Consider the following 17908-nt stretch of genomic DNA (forward strand, 5'->3'; position numbering starts at 1 on the left):
ATCCATCAATGGTGAGCAGGGAGGTCCAAAGCGACCTCACGTTGGGGCACGAGCTGCCTGTCATCTCTGCGGGCTCCTCTCAGGGAGCTCCAGATGATGGCAGCAGCTCGTTTGCCCCTCTACCAGTGATGGTGGCATCTGATGAGGCTGCGGTGACTGGGGAGATGCCACCCATGCCACTGGCCGCTCCCTCCCAGTTGGGGCCAGAACAGGCTCCACGGGCCAGAGTACACTGCCAAGGTCATCAAGGCAACAGAGAGCAGACAGCAGAGTGAGGAGGCTCTCTCCAATGCCAGTGCCAGTGACGGGGGGAGCACCTAGACGTAGCACCCGAAATGTAAGCGTAAATCACCTTAGACACAACACGGGCTTATCACTAGTGGCTTTCTTTTGCCTCACGTTTAAGTTGCTTTTAAGTCGGTGTGCTGTTCAACACCTTTTAATGAACTTTGATTCCTGTATGCATGTTGCCAATCATTAAATGTTTTGGTTCTCAACAAGCCTCTGGGTGCTTCATTAGCTCTGCAGGTGAAGGGGAACCTATGATGTTATGAGTGGCTTGTTTGTCATTGAGCCTTATTGAAAAGGCTCATAGTTCATATTGTTCACCAAGCAAATGTTGCTCTCAGGTATCGAGTATGGAGCCTACGGCCCTGGCATGTGTTGGTGGTTCACCTTTGGTAGGTTAGCTGAAGGAGCATTGGATCAAAGCCTCACGTGTCCCTGCCTCCCTCGAGGTTGCCCAGGTCAGCGTCTATTCCCTCAGCGTCCTCCTGAGCCTGCTTCTCCTCAGACTCACTACTGGACTCACTGTCTGCAGCCAGAGCATCTGCATCTACATCTTCTTCCTCCAGTACGTCCCCCTTTCCAGCGCCAGCTTGTGGAGAGCACAGCATGTAACCACTATCAGCGACACACAATCTGGGGGGTACTGGAGTGCGACCCCTGAACGGTCCTGGCATCGGAAGCACATCCTGAGAAGACTGATGATTCGCTCTATCATGGCCCTTGTGGAGCCCTGGCTCCTATTGTACCGCTGCTCAGCTTCTGTTCTTGGATGGTGGAGAGGTGATATGAGCCACCTTTTTGAGGGGACAGCTCTTGTCACCCAGTAGCCATCCATCCAGCTGGGCTGGAGTAGTGAAGAGCCCCGGCACCTGGGAGTGCCTCAAGATGTAGGCGTCATGGGAGCTGTTTGGGTACCTTGCACAGACTTGTAGAATCTGCATCCTGTGATCACACACTATCTGCACGTTCATGGGGTGGAAGCTCTTCCTGTTGATGAAGGCTCCCGGCTCACCCACTGGCGCCATGATGGCCACATGTGTGCAGTCTATTGCACCCTGGACGCGGGGGAACCCAGCAATCGTGGCAAAGCCTCTGGCTTGCTCCACCTGGCTGGCCTCATCCGAGCGGTAGTGAATGAAAGTCAATGCACGCCTGAACAGAGCGTGTGTCACTAGCTTGACACGACTGTGGACAGCTGATTGGGAGACTCCATAAAGATCAACCACTGACCCCTGGAAAGAGCCGGAGGCATAGAAGTTGAGGGCAACCGTGACCTTCAGTGCCTCTGGCATGGGGTGTCCACCCACACAGCTGGAGCTGATCTCAGGATCAAGCATCTGACAGATGGAAGTCACTGACTCCCTTGAGAGACATAGCCTCCTTCAGCACTGCACCTCAAACATATTAAGGTACTGCATTGCCGCCTGTGAACCCTGGCAGCAGGGTAGTGGTGTCTTCTGCAGCCCCTTCCATCTTGCACTTCCTGTTCGCCCTGTGCCCCGTGTGCCTGTGCCTGTCCTCCCACAGGTGGCTCCCCTGCAGGCTGAATGTGGACTTCTGGCCTCCTCCCGCTTCTGGCCCTCTCTTCCTCCTCAGAGGAGGTCCTTCCAGCAGAGAGCACAACCCCCATTCCCAGGGTAAGAGAAGGCTGCCTGATACCTGGAAGGCCCCAAATGTTATGATTCCTCCGGAGTCCTGAACTGAAGCCTGTTATTTCTGTTAAAGGAGCTCTGAAGAGAAATTAAGTTGTCCTGTTCACACAGGCAAGTAGCCGTAAGTAAAAAACTAAAGTTCTAACTATTGGCGTTAGCAAGCCCACTCACCCCTCTTATCCTGCCCATGGATGAGGTTTCTAAAAATGTGCCTACTCAGCTGCCCATTGCGCCCGTGCGATGCACTGAAAATTGCACGGGCTGCGAAAAATTGTCTTCAATTGCTGCCTCAAGGGCCTTAACTGGCCCGTTAATTAATGGCGGGTGCGCCTCGGAACTGATCGTGCTTCCGCCTTCCGAAATACCGCGATGGCGTGCGGTGATGTCGGGACGCATGCCCAACGTCATCACACGTTATTTTTCACGTCGGTGTGTCGGGCCCACCCCGCAGGCTGACCGGAAAATTCTGCCCTATGTGTGTAAAACAGATTTTATTCGCAGTGCTTTAAAATATCTACTCCATGCTTCAGCTTTAGCTTCCAATTTTTTTGTGTGTTTACTTTTCTCTGAGTCCACACCCAGGCTTAACTAATAAAGCACAGTGGGCACCAATAATAAACAGATTCACATAATCTAACAGAGTATAATTGAGCACTACACCCAGCAGATAGATAGTTTAGAAGTTAATGTTTCAGTTCAATGTCCTTTTATCAGAACTTCCATTTTATTTCAGATTTCCAGCATCTGCAGTATTTTGCTTTTGTAAATTTATTCAGCTTTTTAGCAACACTGCGCAATTCCTCAACTTCATAAAGACTTGTCAGAAGAGATGGAAATTTACTTTAAACCATTTTATTGTGTCCTCCCCCACATCTTTAATTAGGTCCACTGTTTGACCTTGAGCAGCATGGTTTGGTGTTACATGAAACATCTATTGATGTTTTATTAATGTTAAGTTTGCTAACTAGAATCACAACACCCCTAATGAAGACCCTCACTGAAACTGAGAACTTAAGATCATGACAAACTACATGAAAGCTGAACAATTTTGCATGCTTTAGCATTCCCAACATAAATGACCACCTTTGGCAAGCGGGATCATATAAATTAGCCCTTTTTATATTCTCAGAATGTCCCAATGTACATTCCAACCAGTTAAGTACTTTTGAAGTGTAGTCACCATTATAATGTAGGGAAATATAACAACAACCATAAACAAAAATTTAGCTTTTGTTGATGATTTGTTTATGCTTATAGTAAGTGAAGGTATAAGCTGAATCGCATCGCACTGATATGTACATTACTTCACAAGGTTTCAGAGATTCATATTTTAGTTATGAAAATGGTTAAGACAGAGGAAGAATTTATGAGATGAAACAAGCAAGTAGAATGTCAAAATGGCTTGGCAAAAATTGCCCATAAATATCAAACATTAAGGGGGAGTTTAAAGCTGCTGGGAGGCTTCTTGAAAAATCTTCAAAGTGGTGCTAAGACTGAAAATTGTTTCAGCCATTGATCAGACTGAAGCTACAGGGTATATGACCCATGAGAGCTCTAAAATGCTCAAAGATATAGATAATGTAAATATCAGTAAGCTTTTTGACTCTGAGTTTTGCTGATGATGCAAAGTTAGGGAGGAAAGTAACTTATGAAGAGGACATAAGGGGTCTGCAGAGGGATATAGATAGGTTAAATGAATGGGCTAAAACTCAGCAGATGGAGTATAATGTGGGAAAATATGAATTTGCCCACTTTGGCAGGAAGAATATAAAAATAGCATATTATTTAAATTGAGAGAGATTGCAGAAGTCTGAGGTACAGAGGATCTGGGTGCTCTGGTACATGAATCAATAAAAGTTAGTATGCAGATACAGCAAGTGATTAGGGAGGCAAATTGAATGCTGTTATTTATTACAAGGGGATGGAATATAAAAGTAAGGTTGTTTTGCTACAGCTGTGCAGGCTATTGGTGAGACCACATCGAGAGTATTGTGCTCAGTTTTGGTCTCCTTATTTAAGAAAGGACATAATTGAATTAGAAGCATTTCAGAGAAGGTTCACTGAACTGATTCCTGGGATGCGGAGTTATCTTATGAGGAAAGGTTAGACAAGCTGGGCCTGTACCCATTGAAGTTCAGAATAATGAGAGGTGATCTTACTAAAACATATAGGGCAGGATTTTACATTCAGCGGGTGGGTGCGCACCCAAACCCATCGGACGTAAAATCACGTGTGATGACATCGGGGAGCATTCCAACGTCATCGCGTACTCACGCGATTCTTCGGTCGGTGGGCACGCACAAGAGTCAGCAGAGTGCCCACTGACAATTAAGAGGCCTATTAAGGCCCTTAATCAAATAATTGAATGCTAATTTCCACTGCCCGGCCAACCTTATTGTTGGCGGGTGGGCAAATCGGCCAGGCAGCCTTTGGATTTTTTATGAAACCTCATCCACGGGCAGGATGATGTTTCCAGCAGTAATTAAAAAGAAATAAAAATGTTTACACATCATTTTCGAAATGTCCCTGTTCATGTGACTGACTCACATGGGGGGACATGTTTCCCTCATTTTTAAAATCTTTATTTTTGTATCCACAATTCTTCACTTCCCTGAGGCAGCTCTGTGCCCTCAGGGAGCTTTCAGTGCATGCTCCCCCTGCACACGTGAAGACTTTAGTGCTTGCACTCTTCCCACCCCCACCCTGGCAGCGCTGAGCTCCTCACCGCGCCTTTCACGCTGGCTGGTTGTTAATTGGCCAGCCAATATGAAATCACGTTCAGGGGCCGATCGTGGCTGGCGGACCGTTTCCCAGGCCCGCCCACCGCACCTGCCCGACGACTGCAAAATCCCGTCCATAAGACCATGAGGGGAGTTGACAGGGTGGGTTCTGAAAGGATGTTTCCCCTTGTGGGAGAGACTAGAACGAGGGACGCAGTCTAAAAATAGGGGATCTCCCATTTAAGATGGAGATGAGGGGAATTTTTTTTCTCTGTCAGAGGGTCATGAGTCTGTGCAACTCTCTTTCCCAGAGAGTGGTGAATGCAGGGTCACCGAATATTTTTAAGGCAGAGGCAGATAGATTCTTGACTAACAAGGGAGTTAAAGGGTATTTGGGGGGTGGGGGTGGTGGGCAGGTAAGTGGAGCTGGGGCCTCAAGGGCCACAATCAGATCAGCTATGATCTTATCGAATGGCAGGCTCGCGGGGCCAAATGGCCTAGTCCTGCTTCTCATTTGTATGTTTGTTTCTTCGTATGTATTTTAAGCATATTACTAAGGATTGGTGGTTAATCAGTTGCTGTGCAATCATGAGGATGAAGGCCTGGGTTTTCACCAATCCGGGATGCATTAGAAGCAGTTCAGAGAAAGTTTACTAGGCTAATACAGGATTGGGCAGGTTTCCTTATGAGAAAAGGTTGGACATGCATCCACTGGAATTTAGAAGAGTGAAAGGTAACTTGATAGAAACCTTTAAGGTCCTGAGGGGCCTTGACAGGGTGAATGTGGAGAGGATGTTTCCTCTTATAGGAGAATCTAGAGCCAGGTGGCACGACTTAAAAATAAGGGGTCACTCATTTAAGACAGAGGTGAAGAGAAATTTTTTCTCTCAAAGGTTCGTGAGCCTTTGGAACTCTCTTCCTCAAAAGGCGGTGGAAGCAGAGCCTTTGAATATTTTTGGGGCAGAGCTAGATAGATTCTTGATTAACAAGGGGGTGAAAGGTTATCGGAGGTAGGTGGGAGGTTACAATCAGATCAGCCATGATCTTATTGAATCGCGGAGCAGGTTAGTCGGGCCGAGTGGCCTACTCCTGCTCCTAGTTCATATGTTCGTATGACTTGGGAGATCTTTAAAAACGATGGCTGGGTCCCGGTTCCGGGATTCCTGACCCCATTGCCAGGGTTTCCGATTTTTGTGAGCGCTGTTTAAGGGTTCAGGCTGGTTCAGGTCAAAAGCCTGCACCCTGCACTCCTGGCTGCATTGTGGGGTTAGGCATGTCCTAGCCCTCTGCAATTTTTATGGAGTCAGACCAGGTTTTCAATGAGCTGTGGTTCATGGCACCTCAGAGGTTCTGTGAACCACAGTCTGCATGAGAGAACCTATTGAAATGTAAGTTAAAAAAGTCCCCCTCATTCCCCCTATGCCAAGCTGTGTCCCGCTACCCTCCCAGCAGAGATCAGAGAGTCAGAGATGTCAATCAAGCAATGTTTTCTCTGTGGCTCAGCTGTTCCATTAAAATAATTGGCTTCTGGGCTCTCAGCCAAATCTCACTATATAAAAACCTGAGCCCCAGAAAAAAAACATTGTTTGATTGGCAGCTCTGGCTCTCTGACCTCTGCTGGCGATCGCACAATGTTTATTTACACAAGTTTAAGAGGTTTTGACTGCTTGCAATTTCAGCTATTGAAACTTTAAAGGGTCTGGATGATTGACACTTATATTGGGCTCGAGTAAAAATGAGTTTTTTTTCAAAAGTGTAGTTATTAATGAATGACTGTGATTTTCAAAGCATTTTTACACATCCTACTGTCACTATAAGGTTAACTGCTTCTATACAACGAATGGCGGGAGAATGGGTAGGGAAGTTCCATAGCATGGCATGGGATCATGAGCAGCCATAGAGATTGTTTTGGGGGCATACCTTGGCATGGGATCATGAGGGGCCATAGGGGATTGGTTGAGAGCATGAAGTGGCATGGATGAGGCATGAGAAGTGTGTGGGGGAGTGAGGGAGTGTGGGGTAGCCCACACCCATCCACCCACAATGAAAATCCTATCCCTGCGGGCACTTTCTCCTGAGGCAGGTGGGCCAAGCTGGGAATTTTCCTGATTCCAGCTACCGCCAAGAGATAGAAATCCAGGCCGAAATGTTTCCCAACCAAGAACAGGTCAAGGTTCAATATTGGAGATGTGAGCATGGACAAATATTATGATTTTTAAAATTATTTTTTGAGGATCAGGGATTCTTGATGCAAGCCATTCTCTCCGGGAATGAAAGAAATAAGGCAAAATCAATGACAAATTGTAAAGTTCTGTGGGAAGAGCAGACTCGGTTGACTGAAAGGCCCCTTTTTATTCTTAAATATCCCTGTATCTAATTTCTGGAAACAATTTCCAGAGCACTCATTGCTGAAAAGAGCAATGAGCCTCAGCAGATAAAGGTATTTATCAAGTTTGGGAACAATTGAGTGAATGTTTTTTAGAATTATTAGGTGACAAATTAACGTGCAAAAACAAAATGTGGGAGTGAAGATGCATGGCTGGGCTCACTAATGGGTTGTGCTTCCTGACGAGAATACAATGGGCAGCCTGATCTACTGCAGTACAGTGTGAGGCAAGCTGCTTGAAGCCAGGCAGTTTACATAAATAATTTCAAATTACTTTGCTGCAGAGAAAAGCTTAATGTCTGCCCTGAAGCTAGGATATTCTGGCCTGCTATGAAATCACATCAGGTCACAGTGAATAACGGTGCTAATTCACTCCAAAAGTGAATTAGCGGCTGCCATTTTAGCAAGTTTTATCTTCTATCACACCCTCTGTGTGAGGTTTTCATGGTCTGCAGTGGGATTTGTCTATGCTGTATAATCTGTTAATCTTTGTTCAATCATTTTAATGTAAATAATGTGAGATAAATTCAAACTCTAGCCAGAAGGTAATTGCTGTTCTGCCATTTGATTTTAAGCCTGAAGGACATCTCTTGTCATTCATCAAACAGCTAATTAATTCTGTTTGGCTAATGGATCTAATTGTCAGTAGTGATGAATTTCTTAGTACAATAGTGATGTAAACAGGCTGGTAGAGGTGTAATAACTTATTAAAATGCATTCCTACAGTGTTTGCCTCATCCATCGAAGCTGTTTTTTACAATATATATTAGACTTTGTATGGTACTGGGGCGGCCGATCCCTGACATGCAGGGTTGGGCTGCAGGTGTTATGTCAAAATGAATTTTTTGGATTTGCAAAAGTGGGTGCCCAGAAAGAGCCTGCCAAGAGCATGTCCTTCAGAGAGCATTCACAGTCCTGGAAACTGGAAATGCCAAGCTCAAAGTCATACATTACCCTGATTCGGACATATATTGCCATTATTTCATTGTCGCTGAGTCAAAATTCCTGGTACTGCCTACAAAGCAGCCTAGCAGAAGTTTCACTACATGATTCAACGCTGGCCTTGCTAGGAACATCATTATCCCAAGAATGATTTTTTTAAAAGGAACTAATGAGGATAATAGTCATGTCCCAGCTGCTCCATTTGTGCTTAAAAATGGGGAGGCAGCAGGATCATAATCATGTGTGGGAAAGCTATAGGGCTATATTTCCTTCCTTGTGGATTTTTGGGTGCATCTGGATCTAGGTAGCCACAATCCTGTTGGAAATAAGCATAACCTTCATCAATATGTTCTAATCAGGGTCAAATGACATAACTATGACCATCAACAATATTTTTGGCCCTGTTTGTGTTACCACCATCAGTTTCTGCGCACACTCACAAGTCAAGTGTGGTACAAGTGTGGTAGCTGCTTCCAGGGATTTTTAAAAGGTCCTTCAACTGTTCTCAGATGGAACTGAAAAATATTTTGTGAGACATTTTACAAACTTGCCTTTGATAGTAGCTTTATGACATTTATGTGATTTCAAGGTACTTGTAGTTACTGATGGACCTTCTAAATCATTCAGTGGCTTTGACCATCAAACTTATTTCTTCAAGGTGTTCATTCTGGGAACCCCACAAGGTTAAGAGCAGATGTGGGGGGGTGAGGAGCAAAGAGCAAAAAACCTGTAGCTGGAGAGAACAAATGGAAGGAGGCATGCTCACAAATATCCCGACTCCTTCCATTGGACAACATGGCCTAGATTTTTGCAGAGTTGTGGAGACTTCAGGGAGATTTGAAAATGGCGAGTGGGACCCAGATCTGGAAATCCTGCCCTCCTTTCTGACAAATCCTATTTTAGCTGGTAGAGGGACAAGGGCAGGATATGTCTCTCACATGGTGGAATCCCAAGCTCAGCAGGGCAATTCAGACTCCATTTTAACTGCAACAATGGCCTTATCCCGCAGTGTGTGAGGGCAGGATTTTCTGCATCTGCCCACAAGTTCCAGTCCTGCCGTAAGTCAATGGACTTCTGTCTGGGGCGCTGCCTCGCCCGTGGCGGGTCCCACCCGCGACAGGGCTGGAAAATCCTGGCCCGGGTTACTATTTTTTAGAGTAGACATAGCTCATGGAGAGCAGTTAAAGTCTATACAACTGTCAAGCTGTCTAGTTATTTAAATATCCTGCCCTTTTAAAAATTGCAAAACACTGCCTGCCTTGATTCTGTGTATTGAAAAGATTGTGCTAGCAGTTTCAATAGCTGTTTGTTGACATAACCCCAAGTGCTACCATTATAGCATTATTAATGCTTGACCATTCTTCATAACCTCCTCATTATCACAGTGGGGGGGCTTTACGTTCAGAGATGCAATAACAACTCAAGAAGGTTACTAAAGGATTAGCTGTTTTTGATGTGGGGTTATGAATACAAATGTTTGTTTTTATAGCGGATTAAGTACTTGAGCGGTTGAAATGTATTGAGTGAGCTTTTATTAATGAAAATGCTTTTTTTATATAGTGAGCCGTTAATAGATATTTAGAATTTTATTTTATTCCATCTTAGCATGGCTCCTGAGTCTGCCCATGCTGGATACTGCATGGGTTGACATGGAGGATGTAAGGGAGAAGAGTGGTGGTGGAGGTGTCATGAGTTGACAGTTAGGTTGGCATAGGAGCTATAAAGGACCATGGAGGTAGATAAGAAGCAAGGGTTGGCGTGAGTTGGCATATATGGATATGGAGAGTATGGGGGTGGGTGGGTGATAGAACCATAGAACCATAGAAAAGTTACAGCACAGAAGGAGGCCATTCAGCCCATCTTGTCCATGCCAGCCTGAGGACACCCAGGTGCCCTTTCTAATCCCACCTTCCTGCACCCGGCCCATAGCCCTGCAGCTTACAGCACTTTAGGTGCAGATCCAGGTACTTTTTAAAAGAATTTAAAGTTTCTGCCTCTACCACCAACTTGGGCAGTGAATTCCAGACACCCACTACCCTCTGCATAAAAAAGTTCTTCCTCATTTCCCCCTACACCTTCTGCTGCTTATCTTGAATCTGTCTCCCCTGGTTTTCGAATTCTCCACCAAGGGAAACAATTTTATCCTGTCCACTCTATTTATTCCTCTCATAATTATGTACACCTCAATCAAGTCACCTCACAGCCTTCTTTGTTCTAAGGAAAATAACCCCAACCTATCTCTCCTCGTAGCTACACTTTTCTAACCCTGGCAACATTCTTGTAAATCTCCTCTGCACTCTCTCCAGAGCTATTACGTCCTTCCTGTAATGTGGTGACCAGAACTGCACACAATACTCCAGTTGTGGCCTCACCAGTGTTTTATACAATTCCAACATTATATCCTTACTTTTATATTCCATACCTCTGCTAATGAAGGAGAGCATTCCATATGCCTTCTTTACAACCTTGTCTACTTGAACTGCTGCCTTCAGGGACCTGTGTACTTGTATGCCAAGATCTCTCACTTCATCTACCCCTCTTAGTATATTCCCATTTATTGTGCAATCCCTGTAACTGTTTGACCTCCCTAAATGTATGACCTCACATTTCTCTATGTTAAAATCCATCTGCCACTTTACCGCCCACTCCACCTAACCATCTATATCGTTTTGGAGATTATGTCTATCCTCTACACTATCCACTACTCGGCAAATCTTTGTGTCATCTGCAAATTTCCCAATCGTGCTCCCCATGTTCATGTCCAAATCATTAATATATAACGCAAACAGCAAGGGTCCCAACATCAAGCCCTGTGGAACACCACTTGAGACAATTTTCCATTCGCAAGGGCGTCCATCGACAATTACCCTTTGTTTCCTGTTACAAAGCCAAGCTTTTATCCAGTTTGCCACATTACCCTGAATCCCATGGGCTTTTACTTTGCTGACCAATCTGCCATGTGGGACCTTGTCAAATGCCTTGCTAAAATCCATGTACACAACATCCATTGCACTACCTTCATCAACCCTTCTTGTCACTTCCTCAAAAAATTCAATCAATTTTATGAGGCAAGACCTTCCTTTAACAAATCCATGCTGACCATCCCTGACTAGTCCATCCCTTTCCACATGACAGTTAATCCTATCTCTCAGGATTGATTCTACTAATTTGCTCATCACTGATGTAAGACTAACTGGCCTATAATTGTTTGGCATTTCCTTTGATCCCTTTTTAAACAATGGAACTATGTTTGCATTTCTCCAGTCTTCCGGTACCTCCCCTGTATCTAGTGAAGATTGGAAAATCATCCTCAGAGCATCTGCTATCTCCTCCCTGACTTCCTTCAGCAGCCTCAGAAACAATCCATCTGGCCCTGGTGACTTATCCACTTTCAAAGATTTCAGCCCTTCGAGTACTTCCTCTCTCTTTATGACTATCCCATCCAATATCTCGCAATGTTCCTCCTGGACTACTATATCTACATCTTCCCTTTCCTTTGTAAACATGGAGACAAAATATTCATTCAAAACCCTTCCCACAGCCTCTGCATCTACACACAAGTTTCCATCTTCATCTCTGATAGGTCCCACTTTTTCCTTAACTAACTATTAATGTATTGGTAAAACATCTTTGGGTTATCTTTAACTTTACTTGCTAATCTTTTGTCATGCCCTCTCTTTGATTTCCTTATTTCCTTTTTTACTTTGTCCCTGCACTTCCTATATTCGTCTAGGCTATCTGCAGTGCTTAGTTCTTTGTGCCTATCGTACGCTTTCTTTTTCTGTTTGATCTTCCCCTGTATTCCTCTAGACAACCAGAGAGGTCTAGATTTGGCAGTACCACTCTTATTTTTGTAGGGGACATGTCTACTTTGTGCAATTAGGATCTCACGTTTTAGTGCTTCCCGCTGGTTTTCCACTGTTTTATCCTCCAGCAGTGCTGTCCAGTCCACCTCAGCCAAGTGCCTTCTCATTTCTGCAAAATTTGCCTTCTCCCAGTTCAAGACTTTTACTCCTGCCTTATCTCTGTCCTTTACAGGCTTCTCCCAAGTGCACAGCATCATTGACTGAACAATTGTTGCTTTGTGGACTTTTTCCAGATGTGCGCATTGCTTATATGATTCCACTTCAATAATGTGCAATTGATCTGTGACACCCACAGTGCCCATGTGAGTCTATGCTAACTTCACTGGCAGTTGCCAGGACACATGCGTTTTATATCAATCCTCCCATCCAATTCTCATTGACCCTGCACAGCTGCTGCAGATAAGGGCCACTTCACAGAATCACAGAATTTTAACGCACAGGAGGAGGCCATTGAGCCCACCGTGTCTTTCTGAACATCTGGCTCATGCCTCTTCTTAGGATCCCAAACTTGGGAATCACTTCCAAGGCTCAACCAGAGCCAGGTTCAAGTAGACGACTGGACACTTCATACTGATGCCTGGACAGATCTGGTTACCACCTGTAACATGGCCCACAGGGAAGGACTTACTGTATCATGAGTAACTTTGACTATACTTCAAAAGCATTTCATTGACTAGAAACCACTTGGAACTTACTGAGGCTATAAAAGGTGCTATATAAATGCAAGTCTACCTTTTTCTTTCAAATAGGAACAATAGGTATAACAACTATTGGACAATTACCAACGTTAAGAGAAAGTACACCCCTGATATAGAGGATAGTGCTATCTCCAGCAACGGTTCATTGAAGTGTGCTTCACTGAATAATCCTTTGATGCATTAATAATTATACCCAGTCCTTTCAATCTCAGATAAACCCTATCAGGCCAAAGACCAACATTGATATTCATGCTAACTAACACTGCAGCATCACCAGCTACAACAGGAACAGCTGAACTATAATAAAAAGTCATTCTTCAGGGCAATCTAGGAGAAAAGGGTTTCTTTCTGGTGGTGCTTAGAACTACACACACAGTCTGGAACTCTGGCACCAAGTAGAGCCTAAAGCAAGCGGTTTTAAGTGGTTTATTATGTTGCTGGTTCACAAATGCCTGCCAATTATTGCCCAGGTATGAGCCCAGGGTGCCTTTCTTAATGATCTCTCACCTACTCGACTGTTCTGACAAGGTGCTCTCGAGTGAATTTGTAATCATAAGTAGAAGATTACTGTGCATCAGTTTAGGGCTTTTGTGGTTGATGACCCCTAGGAGTTCAAGCTTAAGGTGACCTGGCTGCAGACTGTAGCAACTTGGCAATGCCTGGAGCAATCTGGTCTCGGTTTCCTGGCATCAATGCAGGAGGTTGTGAGGGTCCAGATGTATTGTCAACATGAGGTATGGCAACATATTCTAGTCCCTTTGCACAACTGCCCTGCTGCTGAACTGGGGTTCAAGACTCCTAATGATCTGTGGGACAGCAGGCTGCAGGATATCCAGGATCTGATTAAAGCTCTTATTCATTCAATCTTTCAATTTGCCCAAGAAAGAGAAGATAGTTGAACCCAGAATGTCCCTGACCCAAGAATGATTATCCCTGAAAGATGCTATTACTGCTGCTACAGACTCCTGTAGAAAGGATCAGTTACTCTGTCCATTGAGGTGACATTACGTTCTAAGGTTGACAGCAGTGTGTCATTGCTGTGTGACAGAACCCCACATAAGCTGGTAGTGGACTCCGCCACCCTGTCCGACATGTTGCAAAAGTTCCCTTACTGGCATTTAAATTCTTTCAAATGTTGCTGGCATTTAGAAGTCATCTTTCTTTTAAAGATTGGAACCCTAAGTTCTACATCTCTGTCCTCTTCATCCGTCTTAAGATGTGAATTAAGATTACATCGGGGCTGTCATTCTCAACTGCACATGCTCATTTGTGCTCGATGTATCAATCAGTACAGACCCCTTTAACTCAGTATCTACACTGGATGGGATAGCAAGTTCTGTGCTGGTGCAGGGAAGCCTGAAAACGAATGATGTCACACCTTCTGGAGGATTCGGTTACTCAGGCCGGAATTTTACAGCCCTGTTGGCCTTGGGAATCATGGCGGGCGGGGGCATGGGGAGCAATTCAGCATGAGGTGCAGAAAATGGTTTCATGCCAGCTTGAAATCACAGCGGGGTCACCTGATGGTGTGGATCGTGGATCCCGCTGGAGACCAGCATGAACCCGATTTGCATCCTGCTTATGGGATGCAAAGTAAGGCCCGACTAGTATCATCCCCCAATGCCCGATTTTCCGTTACACTGGCGGGAAAACACGCAAGCCCGGAACACATCTAGACAAGTGTGACGTGCAGAAGTCAGGACTTATCGTTAAGGCCTTGCTCAGATCACAGACATCCAAGGAGAAGATGATGCTGGAGCCCTACAGCTACCGGACCCTGGAGAAACATATGCATTGCATGCTGGGGGATTCTCATGGGCATGGCTCCGCCGCAAAGCGGCTCACAGAAAGTGGGAGGTCTCCGTTAATACTTCGAGTCTGCTTTGGAACAATAGCCTTGGCCAAGAGCTGCTACGGATGATCATCGATGGGGGAAGAGAGGAAGGTCCGGCTGTGAGTGGGAGAGGAAGGTGTACTGGGGTAATTGAGGTTGGGTGGGGGTGGGAACGAAGATGTGGGGGGCGGGGTGAGGTTAGAACGGTGGGGGACGAAGATGTTAGGGGGTGAAGTAGGGAGGGGGAAGGAGGTAGTACGGAGGGGGAGGGTGTAACAGGGAGAATACGACAAGTGGGGAGGTAGGTGTAAAGGGGGAAGAAGGTGTAAGAGAGGGAGTTCGGGGGGGAGAAGGAGTTCAGCGCGGGCAGTAGCTCAAAGGGGGTAAGGTGCCCATGGAAAAGATGGAGTTCAGAGGGGGGAAGGTGCCCAGGGAGAGGAAGATGTCCAGGAGGGGGAGGGAGTTCGGAGGCGGGAAGCTGTCTGGGGGGAGGAGGGAGTGGGTGGAGGAGGGAGTAAGAGAAGGGTCGATAGGATGAACGTGAAAGGGAGGGGTCTGTCTCCTGGGGAGAGAACGGAGGGTGAGTGTGGCAGGAGGGGATGGTTAATATGAGAGAGGGCAGAGCGAAGCCGGTAGGGTGGGAGGGTGAGAGTGCGTCAGTAGTGGCAGAACTGATGGTGAGGATGGTTGGTAGAACTAGGAGCTAGACATGGACCCTAGGGTGAGAAGGAGGAGTTCAGAGTGGTCAATGTGGATGGTAGTGGGATTCTCAGGAAGGTACGAAACATGCACGTTCAACTGGACATCCTGGAAAGTCAAGGGTTTGGGTTGGTAGGTAATGATGGGGAAGTGGAAAGTGATGCCGGGGGCATCCACAGTGATAGGGCAAGGACATGGGTGACTGGGGGAGGGGAAAGTTTGGGGGACCTGACAATATGCTTCACTACTACCATGGTTGTCAAAATCGAAAGTGTTGGACAGGTGCAGGTGCTGCATGGGAGTGTGATCAGTGGGTGGACGGAGGTGTAGGTCAGCTCAGATGGATAACTGAAAGAGAACCCCAGCAGGCAGCATTGAACATATTCAGGACAGTGAGATGAGAGTGATGGATGAAGGCTTCGCATGCATGGGAGAGTGCTTGCATAAGGCTCCGAAAGGCCCTGTCACACACGACCTTTTCCCTCCAGAATCACTCATGGTCTGGATGCATGCGGCGGAGCTGTTAGTTTTGGGGGGCGGGGAGGGGGGGAGGGGGGGTGCAGCGGGAGGACTTGCGAAACCTGTCAATGAAGCTGAAAAACATTACACATTATTCAGATTATAAAGTGACAAAATGTGTTCACCCTTACAACCACTTGTGCTCAGAGTTTCTTAACTTTTCTAGGTCTACCACTTCTTCTAGGTGCTGCCCTGACATCTGCAGCAGGGGAGCAGACAGGCTGTGCAATGGTTAGACAGGCTGTGCAATGGTTAGACAGGCTGTGCGATGGTTAGACAGGCTGTGCGATGGTTAGACAGGCTGTGCGATGGTTAGACAGGCTGTGCGATGGTTAGACAGGCTGTGCGATGGTTAGACAGGCTGTGAAATGATTAGACAGGCTGTGCAATGGTTAGACAGGTTGTGCAATGGTTAGACAGGCTGTGCAATGGTTAGACAGGCTGTGCAATGGTTAGACAGGCTGTGCAATGGTTAGACAGGCTGTGCAATGGTTAGACAGGCTGTGAAATGGTTAGACAGGCTGTGCAATGGTTAGACAGGCTGTGCAATGGTTAGACAGGCTGTGCAATGGTTAGACAGGCTGTGCAATGGTTAGACAGGCTGTGAAATGGTTAGACAGGCTGTGCAATGGTTAGACAGGCTGTGAAATGGTTAGACAGGCTGTGCAATGGTTAGCCAGGTTGTGCAATGGTTAGACAGGTTGTGCAATGGTTAGACAGGCTGTGCAATGGTTAGACAGGCTGTGCAATGGTTAGACAGGCTGTGCAATGGTTAGACAGGCTGTGCAATGGTTAGACAGGCTGTGCAATGGTTAGACAGGCTGTGCAATGGTTAGACAGGCTGTGCAATGGTTAGATAGGCTGTGAAATGGTTGGCCTTGTTGCCTCTGATGACTTCAGCGTGCATCCTCTGGAGAGCCAAAGCTTTGAGGGCACCAGCTTGCTTTGGCTGTCCTCCTGTGGGCCAGCTGCTCCCTCTGCGTTGACAGAAGATGAGGTTGAGGGGGTCACAGGCAAAGAGGACTCGGAGGGAGTGGACAGCATCTGAGATTCCTGAGTGGATGACCCAAGGGTGTCCAGCTGCCACTTCTTCTCCCTTTGGGTGTCCGAGGGCCCCAGCCTGACTCCTTGAGGGGAAGGAGCACCAGTAGGGACGGTGAGGTGCCCCGTTCCCCTCTTTCATTGCCACCGCACAAACTCTCCCATGGCTACCACGATGGAGTGCAGGTCTGTGTGCATCTCCACTGAGATGGACCAGAGTCTCCATGGCATCTGCTATTCTTCCCATAGAGACCTTCATGCAGGCAGATGTGCGCACTACTTCATCAGAGTGCAGGCAGGCGCACTCCTCCAACACATGTACCACTCTGTGTTGAGGACTTCCAACAGATCTGCACGATGTTCCCCGCCTTCTGATGACTCTCCACAATGAGTTGGAAGGCCGAATCCAGAGGCTCGTCATCTGGCTCAGCTGAACCTGCCTCCTCCTGCTGCGGACACATGTCCATGCAGTGACCACCAGATTGTGAACCCGAGCCTACTCTAGGGTCAGGATTTTCTGTTCGGCAGGAGGGGTGGAGCGGGAGTGGGTGTGGGCGGGCGTGGACCTGATCACCGCCTCCAATCTGGCCCATGCTGCCATTTTACGCGGACGGGCCAATTAAGGCCCGCCCAGTGCAATGCATGATTCCCAAGGATATGGGAGTAGGCGGGCGGGGGCAGGGGCGGGAGGGCACTGTCCACTGGGTCCAATGGTGACCCGGCGGCCTGTTTACCTGAAGCACTGGCAGCCTTTGCAAGGTTGTTCACAATGGCACGTGGAAAGGCTCACCAGAGGGCTTCTGGTGAGCAGGCCAGTCCGGAGGGTAGGGCAGCAGGACAGGCCAGGCTGGAGGGTAGGGTGGTTGGGGGGCGGGGGGGGGGGGTGGCGGGGGGGCACTGTGCCCCTCGTTCCTCAGATGACTGCTTTGCTACCCTTCTCCAGGAGGCGGCAGCATGGCAGGAGGTGCTGGTTCCACAGGACGGGCGGAGGAGGCCCCTCCACATGACGAAATGTGGAGGTGGTAGCAGAGATAGTGAGCTCCCGCGACGTGGTGCAGCGCACCTGGATCCAGTATCGCAAGCGCTTCAACGACTTGTTGCGCTCTGGCAGGGTGAGTACCGTGTTGGCATTGGGCATTTAACCCAGCAGGTAGGCTTTCCACCCTGCTTCCAACCCCCGCCCCCCCCCCCCCCCACCTTCTAAGTCTGAGTGTAGTGACTGCATTGAATTATTGGCGGCATATGTTGTTTGCTGGGTGGGCC

This window comes from Cetorhinus maximus, chromosome 11, assembly GCF_964194155.1.
Source record: "Cetorhinus maximus chromosome 11, sCetMax3.hap1.1, whole genome shotgun sequence".
Taxonomy (NCBI): Eukaryota; Metazoa; Chordata; class Chondrichthyes; order Lamniformes; family Cetorhinidae; genus Cetorhinus; species Cetorhinus maximus.